The sequence below is a fragment of the Mobula birostris genome, chromosome 3 (assembly GCF_030028105.1).
Source record: "Mobula birostris isolate sMobBir1 chromosome 3, sMobBir1.hap1, whole genome shotgun sequence".
Lineage (NCBI taxonomy): Eukaryota > Metazoa > Chordata > Chondrichthyes > Myliobatiformes > Myliobatidae > Mobula > Mobula birostris.
Genome location: NC_092372.1, coordinates 232,135,189 through 232,149,125, shown reverse-complemented (window position 1 = coordinate 232,149,125; position 13,937 = coordinate 232,135,189). Strand labels below are relative to the sequence as shown.

At 42.9% G+C, this 13,937-nt stretch overlaps 1 protein-coding gene across 4 annotated transcripts in view; it reads left to right on the top strand.

The window, feature by feature from the left end:
- Window positions 1-13,937, top strand: part of mapk15 (mitogen-activated protein kinase 15) — a 177,028-nt gene that overhangs the window by 94,520 nt on the left and 68,571 nt on the right. The gene's annotated exons all lie outside the window — the stretch shown is intronic.

Sequence of the window (13,937 nt, the reverse complement as noted above, 5' to 3'; positions counted from 1 at the left end):
GTGCCATGTGTCAGTAGGGCAAGTGGGAATAAAGGGAGCCTTTTCTGATTGGCTGCCAGTGACTAGTGGTGTTCCACAAGGGTCTGTGTTGGGACTAATTCTTTTTACATCGTGTGTCAATGACTTGGATGATGGAATTGAAGGCTTTGTTGCAAAGTTTGCAGACAATGATATGAAGATAGGTGGAGGGGCTGGTAATTTTGAGGAAATAGAGAGGCCACAGAAGGATTTACACGGATTCGGAGAATATTCCGAGAAATGGTAGATGGAATACAGTGTCAGGAAGGGTATGGTAATGCACTTTGGTAGAAGAAATGGAAGGTTTGACTATTTTCTAAATGGAGAGAAAATACAAAAAACTGAGGCACAAAGGGACTTGGGAGTCCTTGTACAAGATTCCCTAAAGGTTAATTTGCAGCTTGAGTCTGTGGTGAGGAAGGCAAATGCAATATTAGCATTCATTAAAAGAGGACTAGAATATAAAAGCACGTTGAGACTTTATAAAGCACCGGTGAGGCCTTACTTGGAGTATTGTGAGCAGTTTTGGACCCCTTATCTTTGAAAGGATGTGCTGAAATTGGATGTGATCAAAGCAGGTTCACAAAAATGATTTCAGTTTTGAATCAGGATCAGGTTTATTATCACCGCATATGTTGTGAAATTTGTTAACAGCAGCAGCAGTTCAATGCAGTACATAATATAAAAGAATAAAAAAAATAAAAAGTAAATCAATTTACAGTATACACATATTGATTAGATTAAAATTGTGCAATAAATAGAAATACAGGTCGACCTTCACTAATCCGGCACCATTGGGACCTGAGGAGTGCCAGATTAGTGAAAATGCCGAATTACAGAAGGATTACATTGAGCATGATCATTGCCGGATTATCGAAGGAACCGGATTACAGGTAGTCGGATTAGTGAAGATCGACCTGTAGTATATATTAAAAAAGTGAGGTAGTGTCCACAGGTTCAATGTCCATTTAGGAAACGGATGGCAGAGGGGAAGAAGCTGTTCCTGAATTGCTGAGTGTGTGCCTTCAGACTTCTGTACCTCCTACCTGATGGTAACAGTGAGAAAAGGGTATGCCCTGGGTGCTGCCTTTCTGAGACACCTTTCTGCCTAATGGATGCTGCCTTTCTGAGACACCACTCCCTAAAGATGTCCTGAGTACTTTGTAGGCTCATGTCCAAGATGGAACTGACTAAATTTACAACCTTCTGCAGCTTCTTTTGGTCCTGTGCAGTAGCCCCTCCATACCAGACAGTGATGCAGCCTGTCAGAATGCTCTCCACAGTACAACTATAGAAGTTTTATCGACTACACAAAAGCATTTGATAAAGTGAAGCACAATAAGTTATTTGAAATAGTACAGAAAAATCTAGATCTAGATTCGAAAGACCTCCGCCTAATCAGAAATCTGTACTGGGAACAAACTGCCGCTGTAAGAAAAGGTGGAGAAGTGAGTCAGTTTACAAAAATCAAGAGAGGTGTTAGACAAGAGTGTGTTTTCTCCCCTGATTTGTTTAATGTGTACAGTGAAACAATATTACAAAAAATAAGAGACATCTTGGGAATCAAAGTTGGTGGTGAAAACATCAATAATTTTAGATATGCGGATGACACTGTGTTAATTGCAAGTACGGAGGAAGAACTACAAAACTTAATTGATATAGTTGTTGAAGAAAGTGCAAAAATGGGTCTATCTATCAATTGCAAAAAGACAGAATGTATGGTGATATCCAAAAAGAAGGAGAATCCTATCTGCAGGCTGAGAATAAACGGGGAAGACATAAAACAAGTACAGAACTTTTGCTACTTAGGAAGCTGGGTGACATCAGATGGCAGGTGTGACATGGACGTCGAAAGAAGAATAGGGATGGCACCTTTACGAGAATGAAGAGTATACTGACCAACACTAAACTAGGCATGACAACCCGCCTCAGAGCACTGAAATGTTACGTTTATCCAGTTATATGGCTCAGAATGTTGGACAATATCTAGTAACATGAGGAAACGAATTGAAGCTGCAGAGATGTGGTTTTTGAGGAGGATGCAAAGAATATCATGGATGAAGCGAATATCTAATGAGGATGTCATGAACAAAGCTAGCACAAAAAGAGAAATAATGTATGAGATCATGAAAAGGCAACGTGACTTCATTGGACATGTGATTAGGAAAGAGGAGTTAGAATGCACGGTAATTATGGGAAAGACTGAAGGGAAGAAAGCAAGAGGAAGGCAAAGAAAAATGATGGAGGCAGCAGCCAGAGAACTGGAAATGAATACCAATGAATTGATCCACTTGACCCGAAACAGGAGTGTGTGGGCCACGGCAGTCAAAGCTCAAACTGGGCATGGCACCTGATGTTGATAATGATACATCTCTAGAGTTAGAAAATATGTGATAGCATTGCACCAGTGGTAGCTTTATGTGTGCTATCATGCATTTTATAACACTACCCTAAAATGAGCATTTCTGAAAAGTGACCAATATAAAGTACAACGTATATATCCAACCTAGTGGTATTTTGTCATCAGTGATCCCTCAACTTTGAAATTTCTCACAATGATAGCTGAGTTCAAGCACTTTTCATCAAATGTTGTTATAAAATTGTACGTTGAAAACTCTGTCATTGGTGACACTCACAGTACAGTGCCCAATTTTGGTAGCGTGAATCATTTTATTTTTTAGAAAAATATTTGTTTGTTGTTTATTTTGGAAAAGTCAATAAAAACCCTAGGACACATATTTGTAGAGAATTTATTCAGGAATTCAAATAAGTAATCACTTTTTGTATATATTCCATATTTAATATCAGTACAGCAGAAAATGTTACCCCCCCCAAAAGGTAAAAAACCTCTTTTGGAGAAAGTTCTGGAGTCTTATCAATGTCATGGTGTTTTCCATATTGTTGTGTCAAATCAAAACAATCTTAAGCTTTTGTCATAGCATATAGAATCACAGTACAATAATTCAAATGTGGGGTTCCACACGGCCATAATTTAGGCCCCATTTGGTTGTAAAATGAAAATATTTAATCCAAGACTGATTTCCATACTTTGTTTTCCATACTTTCATAACATATTAATAATCATAATAATTTTCCAAGTCTTCCACATCTTCCACATCTTCATCTGAACTTTCCACACTCTTTGAGGTGGATGCCTGGTTCTCACAGTCTGCCAGTCTACACATGTCAGTATACCTGAGGCCATTTGCAACACACATACAACTTGGGAGTGAACATTTTTTTGGACAGTGTCAGGCCAGTAGATCCAGGACGGCATCGGGTGCTGGCTGGCCTTCCATCCAGTGCACCACCAACTGTTCAGCTTCCTCTTCTCTCTTCATCTTCCATCCTGTGCCAACAGGGCTTGGCACGTGGGTCCTTCTCCAAACATCTTCTCCGTATACCAGCCTGGTAGTTGGCTTGTGTGCATGTTTTGTTAAGCAGTCCTTGCATGGTGGGAGTTGGTGACTTTCGATTTCACCTTTTTTGGCATAGAAAAGGTGATACCTGAGCTCATTGACCTTGGTGGTCGATGCTTTTGGGGCATACAGGAGACATATAAATGCCTCCAGTTTGTCCGTCAGTTCTGGGGTGAGGTCCCATTCCTGACCCAGCTCTGAGAATGTGTCCTGAGTTTCCCTGTTGCTGGTCAGAAGTTTTAGAGCACTTGTCTTCCCTTGGCCTGCAAAAGCGCCTATAGTGTCACATCCTGTATATGCGTGCAACCCGAGGAGAGCCCTACAAACCTCTATGCCAACAGTGGCAGCAACGTTCCTGATGTCTACAAGCCTTGTACTGATTCTAGTGCCACACCTCTGGAACAATGGGGCCTCAATCTTGTCACAAAATGCTAAAGACATGATGAAGACATCTGTGTCTTCTGAGCAGATCACTACAGACTGGTATCTCTCTCTTGTGGCATGGGCAGCATTGGGAAGTAGGTGGCCATCTGCTTCTTCTTGTTGACACTGAAGAACTGACACCTCTTCACTGTCTTGAGATGTGATTCTGTAACATTTGTCATTCACAGTTGCACACAGAATCTTCTCCTGTAGCTTTGCTCTGTACTCCCCCTTCCTCCATTCATGGACTATGAAGCTAATGATACTATTATTGTTACTGACTTTGGTCAGGAAGCTCCTCCACTGCCTCACCATCTGTGTGCCTGTGATACCTTGCAACTCATGACCAGTCTCTTCACCCCGTAGAGATCTTTCACTATTCTTATAGAGTTCTCCTTGTATGTGTCGAACACAACATCTATTCTGCTACTCTGACTGCCTTCCCTCAGAGCCATACCCAGAAATGTTGTGGCAACATCGCTGAAAGTAAATTGATCACCTTTTATTCTTTGGACAAAGTTCATTCCATCAACCACTGTAGCAGAGTTTCCTGGGAGTTGCTCTTCTACTGCTACATTTTTCTGCAAGGTTGTGGCTAAAGTAGCTTTATTTGTCTTTCTCAGCAATCCTTCTGGTGTGGAGAGGGCTCAGGGCAATGGTCCAAGGGGATGAGAAAGGATATCCTCCATACGTAGACTGTGCCCTTGTGCCATCACTAAGATGCGTCCAAACAAAGACCTGTCTGCTTTCAAGATGATCGCCCTCCCATTTGATTTCACTTCTCTCTTCTTACACATATCACTGAATGTTTTCAGCTTGTTGGTTTTCATTGGTTCATGGAATTTCTTTGCTGGTGGGTCTTCCTCTCGTCTCTTATCTTTGAAGGTTGCATAGCATTGCTCACCAATCTCATATGCCTTCATCAGGTCGGAGGCAATGTCCTTGGGGGCTGCCTTTGCTGTAGAGATGCTAATGAGATCCTGCTTCTCTGCAAATGGGTTGACCCATTCATGTATGAGGCTACCCACTGCTGAAACTGCCTCCTCATCTTTCTGGATTCTTGGCCGCTGTAGTTCCGCATGATAAAGCTCTGATTTGTTGTCTTGCACCATCTCCCTTAACTGTCCCAGGAATGCACTGCGGTGCTCAGCTGATAGCTCCAGCATTCAGGCTGAACCGTGATGTGCCTCCAGGAGTCTGTGTGTCTTTGTTTACTGTGGCTTCAATAGTCTGGTCCACAGGGATCTGCCCAAGGGGGTTGTTACTTGACAGCTGCACTGAGAATTGGCCTGTCTTGAAGGCCTCATACACAGAAGGATTCTTCTCTGGGAGGTTCATCATCTGAGCAAAGTAAGGGGACAGGTACCTGGCATAATTCATCTTATCATAGGCAAAGCACCATAAGATCATGGTTCTTATAGCATGGAGATGCAACTCTCAGTCCCCCTCACAGAAAGCTACCACCGCTGCAATGCTATCACATATTGTCTAGCACTAGGGGTGCATACCTTGCCAAAAATCACTATAAGAATTATTCCCCCCAGATGGTACCGGTGGCCCAAATTTGGGGTCCTGGCTCATGGACTATATGGTGAGAGAGTCTATGACAAGAGGCAGCCTCAGAATAGACGGGCATCCTTTTAAAACAGAGCTGAGAAATTTGAATCTGTGAAATTCTTTGTCACATGCAGTTGTGGAGGCTAAATCTTTATGTATATATTTAAGGCAGAGATTGATAGATTATTGATTGGTCAGGGCATGAAGGGATATTAGGAGAAAGCAGGAGATTGGGGCTAAGAGAAAATTGGATCAGCCATGATGAAATGGTGGAGCAGACTCGATGGGCCAAATGGCCTAATTCTGCTCCTCTATCTTATAGTCTTATTATGGTCTAAGTAAAAACTGTAATTCAATTGTAAGCAAGTTGGGACTGCAGAAACTTGATTGGATAAGTACTAACCAATCAGGAGGCATGGATTATGGGGGTATAAATACCACCGTTCCTGACATGCCCAAACATCATCCCTGAAGAAGACAGCAGAATTTATCATTGATATGTTGGTTATGATCGATACCTGTATCCAGCTGGAAGTCTGAGAAGAGTTCATTGAACATTGGCTATTCTCCAACCCTCTGGGACCAATAGTTTGAAGCCAATAATATAATAGCATAATTTAAAAGGAATCTAGTAGTAAGGCTTTTATATAGAGTGATTGACATATGACACGCAGCCCCAACAGATGATGGAATCAAAGTTCAAAGTACAGTTACTATCAAAGTATGTACATCATATACAACCTTGAGATTCTTCTTCTTGCAAGTAGCCACAAAACAAAAACATAATAGAACTCATTAATAAAAACCCGCACAACAAAGACCGTCAAACGTCCAACATGCAAAAAAAAAGAACAAATTGTGCAAACAATAACAAAAGAAAACAAATAATACACAGAATGTGAAGTGCAAAGTCCCCAAAAGTTAATTAATCTACAGCCGTGGAGCCAGATCAGCACTGCAGCCAGTCCAGGAACCTGATGTCTGCAGCCCACAGCTGCAGAGTTAGTACAGCGCTGAGGGGAGCAAAGCCTCATGCAGTAGTGAGCTGCATACTGGTTTGTCCTTTACTCTCAGCCTTGAATAAGGGAACAACATCCGCAACCCTCCAATCTTCCGGAACCTCTCCCATCCCCATTGATGATGCAAAGATCATCGCCAGAGGCTCAACAATCTCCTCCCTCGCCTCCCACAGTAGCCCGGGGTACCTCTCATCCAGTCCCGGTGACTTATCAACTTATGCTTTCCAAAAGTTCCAGCACTCCTCTTTCTTAATATCTACGTGCTCAAGCTTTTCAGTCTGCTGCAAGTCATCAGTACAATCACCAAGCTCCTTTTCCATAGTGAATACTGAAGTAAAGTAGTCATTAAGTACCTCTGCTATTTCCTCCAGTTCCATACACACTTTCTCACTGTCACACTTGATAGGTCCTATTCTATCATATCTTATCCTCTTGCTGTTCACCATACTTGTAGAATGCCTTGGGGTTTTCCTTAATCCTGCCCGCCAAGGCCTTCTCTGGCCCCTTCTGGCTCTCCTATTTTCATTCTTAAGCTCCTTCCTGCTAGCCTTATAATTTTCTAGATCTCTATCATTACCTGCTTTTTTGAACCTTTTGTACACCATGGTACCCTACCATCCTTTCCCTGTGGCATTGGAACGTACCTATTCAGAACACCACATTTCTGCTGTACATTTCCCTGAGAACATCTATTCCCAGTTTATGCTTCCAAGTTCCTGCCTGATAGCTTCATATTTCCCCTTACTCCAATTAAACACTTTCCTAACTTGTCTGTTCCTATCCCTCTCCAATGCTATGGTAAAGGAGATAGAATTGTTATCACTATCTCCAAAGTGCTCTTCCACTGAGAGACCTGACCAGGTTCATTTCCCAATACCAGATCAAGTACAGCCTCTCCTCTTGTAGACTTATCTACATATTGTTTCAGGACACCTTCCTGAATACATATAACAAACTCCACTCTATCTAAACCTCTTGCTCTAGGGAGATGCCAATCAATATTTGGGAAATTAAAATCTCCCACCACGACAACCCTGTTATTATTGCATCTTTCCAGAATCTGTCTCCCTATCTACTCCTCGATGTCCCTGTTACTATTGGGTAGTCTATAGAAAACACCCAGTAGAGATATTGACCCCTTCTGGTTTCTAACAGAGAATCAGTAGACAATCCCTCCATGACATCCTCCTTTTCTGCAGCTGAGACACTATCTCTGATCAGCAATGGCATGCCCCCACCTCTTTTGCCTCCCTCCCTGTCCTTTCTGAAACATGTAATGCCTGGCACTCTGCCATTCCTGCCCCTGAGCCATCCAAGTCTCTGTAATGGCCACAACATCATAGCTCCATGTTCTAAGCTCGTCTGCTTTGTTCATGATGCTCCTTGCATTAACATAGGGACATCTCAAGCCATTAGTCTAAGTACATCCCTTCTCTATTACCTGCCTGTCCTACCTCTCACACTGTCTACAAGCTTTATGGATTTGTGAGCCAACCGCCCCTTCCTTCAGTTTGGTTCCCATCACCCAGCAATTCCAGTTTAAACTCTCCCCAATAGCCTGAGCAAACCTTGCTGCCATGATATTGGTCCCCCTCAGATTCAAGTGCAACCCATCCTTTTTGTACAGGTTATGACTGCCCCAAAAGAAGTCCCAATGATCCAGAAATCTGAATCCCTGCCCCCACTCCAGTTCCTCAGCTGTGCATTTATCCTCTACCTCACTCTATTCCTATACCCACTGTTGCAAGGCATAGACCGTAATCCCGAGATTACTATCTTTGAGGTCCTCCTTCTCAACTTCCAGGATCTATGAACATTTGGGGAGGCATAATATGAGCAGGAATAGTCAGCATAGCTTCGTCAAAGGCAGGTCGTGCCTTATGGGTCTGATTGAATTTTTTGAGGATGTGATTAAACACATTGATGAAGGAAGAGCAGTAGATGTAGTGTATATGGATTTCAGCAAGGCATTTGATAAGGTACCCCATGCAAGGCTTATTGAGAAAGTAAGGAGGCATGGGATCCAAGGGGACAAGAGAACTGGCTTGCCCACAGAAGGCAAAAAGTGGTTGTAGATGGGTCATATTCTGCATGGAAGTCTGTAACCAGTGGTGTGCCTCAGGGATCTGTTTTGGGACCCCTACTCCTTGTGATTTTTATAAATGACCTGGATGAGGAAGTGGAGGGATGGGTTAGTAAGTTTGTTGATGACACAAAGGTTGGGGGTGTTGTAGATAGTGTGGAAAGCTGTCAGAGGTTACAATGGGATATTGATAGGATGCAAAACTGGGCTGAGAAGTGGCAGATGGAGTTCAACCCAGATAAGTGTGAGGTGATTCATTTTGGTAGGTCAATTATGATGGAAGAATATAGCATTCATGGTAAGACTCTTGGCAGTGTGGAAGATCAGAGGGATCTTGGGGTCCGAGTCCATAGGACACTCAAAGCTGCTACGCAGGTTGACTCTGTGGTTAAGAAGGCATTTCGTGCATTGGCCTGCATCAATCATGGGATTGAGTTTAAGAGCCGAGAGGTAATGTTGCAGCTATATAGGACCCTGGTCAGACCCCACTTGGAATACTGTGCTCAATTCTGGTCTGCTCACTTTTGGAAGGACGTGGAAACCATAGAAAGGGTGCAGAGGAGATTTACAAAGATGTTGCCTGGATTGGGGAGCATGCCTTATGAGAATAGGTTGAGTGAATTCGACTTCTTCTCCTTGGAGTTTCAGAGGATGAGAAGTGACTTGATAGACGTGTACAAGATAATGAGAGGCATTGATCATGTGGATAGTCAGAGGCTTTTCCCGAGGTCTGAAATGGCTAGCATGAGAGGGCATAGTTTTAAGGTGCTTGGAAGTAGGTACAGAGGAGATGTCAGGGGTAAGTTTTTTTACGCAAAGAGTGGTGAGTGCGTGGAATGGGCTGCCAGCGGCGGCAGTGGAGGCGGAGACGATAGGGTCTTTTAAGAGATTCCTGAATGGATACATGGAGCTTAGAAAAATAGAGGGCTATGGGTAAAGCCTAGGTAGTTCTAAGGTAGGGACATGTTTGGCGCAGCTTTGTGACCAAAAGGCCTGTATTGTGGTGTATGTTTTCTATGTTTCTACGTTTCTATTTCCTTCCTAACTCCCTGTCGTCTGTTTTCCTCCATTTTCCTACCTATGTCGTTGGTACTAATGTCCTTGCTTTTATATTATATGCCCCTTGAAATAAATGCCAACATTGCATTTGTGTTCTGGGAGTTTTACACAAGGACTTCTAAGTCCCTCTGCACCTCTGATGTTTGAACCTTCTCCCCATTCAGATAATAGTCTGCACTATTGTTCCTTTTACCAAAGTGCATTATCATACATTTTCCAACACTGTATTCCATCTGCCTTTTTTGTCCATTCTTCCAATTTGTCTAAGTTCTGCTATATTCGCATTGCTTCCTCAGCACTACCTACACCTCCACCTATCTTCGTATCATCTGCAAACTCTGCCACAAAGCCACCATTTCTATTATCTAAATTATTGAGAAATGATGTGAAAAACAGCGATCCCAATACTGACCCCACGGCAGAAATGTGGCAAATGTTCAGTTGGTTGGCACAGGTTTTCAGAACCTTACTAAGTACTCCATCTGGACCTTCCGCCTTGCGAGGATGCCGCTCTTTAAAGACAGCCTAACATTGGCCTCTGAGACAGAGATCACAGGGCCATCAGGTGCAGCAGGGATCTTCACAGCTGTAGTTATATTCTCCCTTTCAAAGGGGGCATAAAAGACGTTGAGTTCATCTGGTAGTGAAGTATCATTGCCATTCATGCTATTGGGTTTCACTTAGTAGGAAGTAATGTCTTGCAAACCCTGCCAGAGTTATCATATTTCTGATGTCGCCTCCAACCTCATTTGAAATTGTCTCTTCAACTTTGAAATAGCCCTCTGCAAATCAAAGCTAGCCTAGGTTGCCAGACTTGAATGCTACAGATCTAGTTTTTATTAGACAGCGTACCTCCTGGTTCATCCACAGCTTTGCTTATCTTTTTAAGCAGCCTTATGTGTTGGAAATGCCTTCTAAAATCCAGGTAAATTACGTCTACTGCCTTTCCTTTGTCCACTCTGCTTGTTACTTCCTTGAAGAACTCTAACAGATTTGTCAGGCAAGATTTCCCTTCACAGAAACCAATCATCCAACTTCCCACTCACTTTTGCTAAATTATATGCCCTTTCTTTGGCTTTTATGCAGTCCTTAACTTCCTTTGTCAGCCACAGTTGCCTTCTTCTTCCATTTGAGAACCATTTCTTCTGTGGGACATGTCTATCCCCAGAAACCTCAGCCATCTCTGCTCTGCCATCATCCACACCAGTATCCTCCTCCAAATCACCTGGGGATTGTTCCCTTCTTAAGCAGGTATGCATTTGCCACTTTCCAGTCCTCCAGGACCTCGCCTGTGGCTGGAGAAGATATGAAGATAATGGTCAAGGGCCCAGCAATCTCGTCTCCTGAGACCTTCAATGACCTGACATGAATCCCATCAACCCTGGGGACTTATCCACCTTAATACTCAGTAGGAGATCTAACACTTCCTCCTTCTTGACCTGTAAACGCATTAAGATATTTATGCATTCAGCAATGATCTCTTGGTGTTTCATATCCTTTTCCTTGGTAAATACTGAGGTAAAGTACGCACTAAGTACCTCAGCCACATTGTTTGCATCCAAGCAAATGTTACCACATTTATCCTTGAGTACCCCACGCCCTCCCTAGTTATCCTCTTACTCTTGATGCCTGTAAAGAAAGCCTTGGGGTTCATTTTAATCTTACTTGCCAAGGATGTTTCACGGCCCCTCTTGGCTTTCCAAATTCCTTTCTTTAGTTCTTTTCTGGCTTCCTTGTGGTCCTCATGTGCTTCATTTGATCTTAACTTCCAAAGCTTTACATACTTTTTCTTCCTGACTAAATTCATCAACTATCTGGACATCCAAGGTTCTCTTATCTTTCCATACCCTGTCCTTCCTACTAACAGAAATATAAGCAACACACATCAAAGTTGCTGGTGAATGCAGCAGGCCAGGCAGCATCTCTAGGAAGAGGTACAGAAATATAACTTTCCTATACTCTGTGCAATTGATCTTTAAACAACCTCCATCTCTGATGTGAAGTTGCCAGTAAAAAGGTGTCCCAAATTAATGCTTCTTAGTTCCAGCCTAATGCTTACTCCAATTTAAAACTCTCCCACAGGATTATACCTATCCTTATCTATAGCTATCTTGAAAGTTAAGGAATTGTAGTCACTTTTCCCTAACTGTTCACTCACTGAAACGTCAATCACCTGATAAGGCTCATTACCCAGCACTAGATCTGTTATGGCCCCTCCTCTGTTGGACCATCCACATATTGATTTAAGAAACCTTCCTGGATACAGTTAACAAATTCTGCTCCATCTAAGCTCATTGCACAAAGAAGCTTCTAGTTTATATTGGGGAAGTTGAAATCCCCCATGACAATAACCCTATTATTTTTACACATTTCCTTAATCTGATTACATACCTGTTTCTCAATGTCCCAGTGACTATTCGGGGGTCTGTAGTACAATCCCATCAGTGTGATTGCACCCTTCCTATTCCTGAATTCTACCCAAATGGAGTCAGTGTCTGACCCCTCAAAGATGTGCAGCTATGATATTGTCCCTGATTAGTAGTGCAATTCCCCTGCTCTCGCTCACATTTACCTCCTCCTTTATCTTCTCTAAAATGTTGAAAACCTGGTACATTAATCACCCATTCCTGCCCCTCTCTCAACCAAGTTTCAGTAATGGCTACAACATTGTAGTTCCGTGTACAGATCCATGCTGTAAGTTCATCACCCTTACCCATAATATTCCTAGCATTAAAATATATACACTACAAACTATCCAACCCATCATAAACACGAGGAAATCTGCAGATGCTGGAATTTTAAACAACACATGTAAAAGTTGCTGGTGAATGCAGTAGGCCAGGCAGCATCTCTAGGAAGAGGTACAGTCGATGTTTCGGGCCGAGACCTTTCGTCAGGACCCATCATACTTCTTATTTCAATTTTGCCTTTCAATACTTCCCCTGACATCTACCTTCTGATCAGATCCTTCCGTTCATGGAACAATTGATAATGAACAATTCTTCTACTAACAGGTCTTTGGACTCTGGGAGGAACCCCATGCATTCCATGGGGAGGATGTACATACAAATGCCTTACTGAGGACCCAGGGATTGAACTTTGATGCCCAGAGCTGTGTAGTATCCTGCTGTCTGTTCTGCTACTGTGGCACCCCTAATTAGGCATCATAAGTTTAATTAGTTCAACCTGGACTTCTGTCATCTTCAATGCGATCCCACTATTAAACACATCATTTTCCTCCCCCTCACTCTTCGCATTCCACAAAGTTTGCTATATCATTACCTTTTCCACTTGTCTCTCCACACTGATCTCTCTCCTGGCATTTATCCCTGCAAGCAGAAAAAGTGCTACATCTGTCTTTACACCTCCTTCCTCACCACCACTCAGGGCCCAAGAGAGTCTTTCCAGGTGAGGCAACACTTCACATGTGAGTCTGCTGTGGTCACCTACTGCATCCAGTACTCCCTGTGCAGCATCATCTACATCGGTGAGACGTGATGCAAATTCGGGGACTGCTTTATCGAGCACCTTTTCTTCGTATGCCACCACACCATTTCAATTTGACTTCCCATTCCCATTCCAGCATGTTGGCCCATAGACTTCTCTACTGTCACGATGAAGCCACTCTACTCTCAATCTGGATACCCTTTATCCTGATGGAATTGACATAGATTTCCCTAACTTCCAGTAATTTCTCCCACCTTCCTGTTCTCTATTTTTCCATTGTCCATTCTGGTATCCATCTTACCTCTTCTCCTCACCTACCCATCATATCCTCTGGTACCTCCTTCCCTTTCTCCCATGGTCCATTCTCCTCTCCTATCAGATTCCTCCTTCAACCTTTTACCTTCCATCTGACACTTCAAACATTTTTACTTCATTCTCTCTCTCTCGTGATCTCACCCATCACCTGCCAGGTTGTATCAATTCCCTTCCCCCCATCTTATTTTCTCCTTTCCTTTCCAGTGCTGAAATATTGACTGTATATTCCCCTCCATAGATACTGCTTGACTTCTTGAGTTTCTGCAGGACTTCCGGGATGCCTAGGCACAACTCAAGTAGCAGCAATACTCTCAATGGATACGATTAAATTTTGTGTGTGTTGCTCAAGATTTCCAGTCTGTAGAATCTCCCGTATTTCTGGTCAGAAGGACCTCCCCCTGTGTTGTATTGTTCTTTGTTACAGACAAATCCCATCCCCTACAGCCCCAATAACCACTTGTGTCAAATGACCGGCAGGCAGTCCTGTCATAGTTGTGGGCACACAACAGGAATTCTGCAGGTGCTGGGAATTCAAGCAACACACATCAAAGTTGCTGGTGAATGCAGCAGGCCAGGCAGCATCTCTAGGAAGAGGTA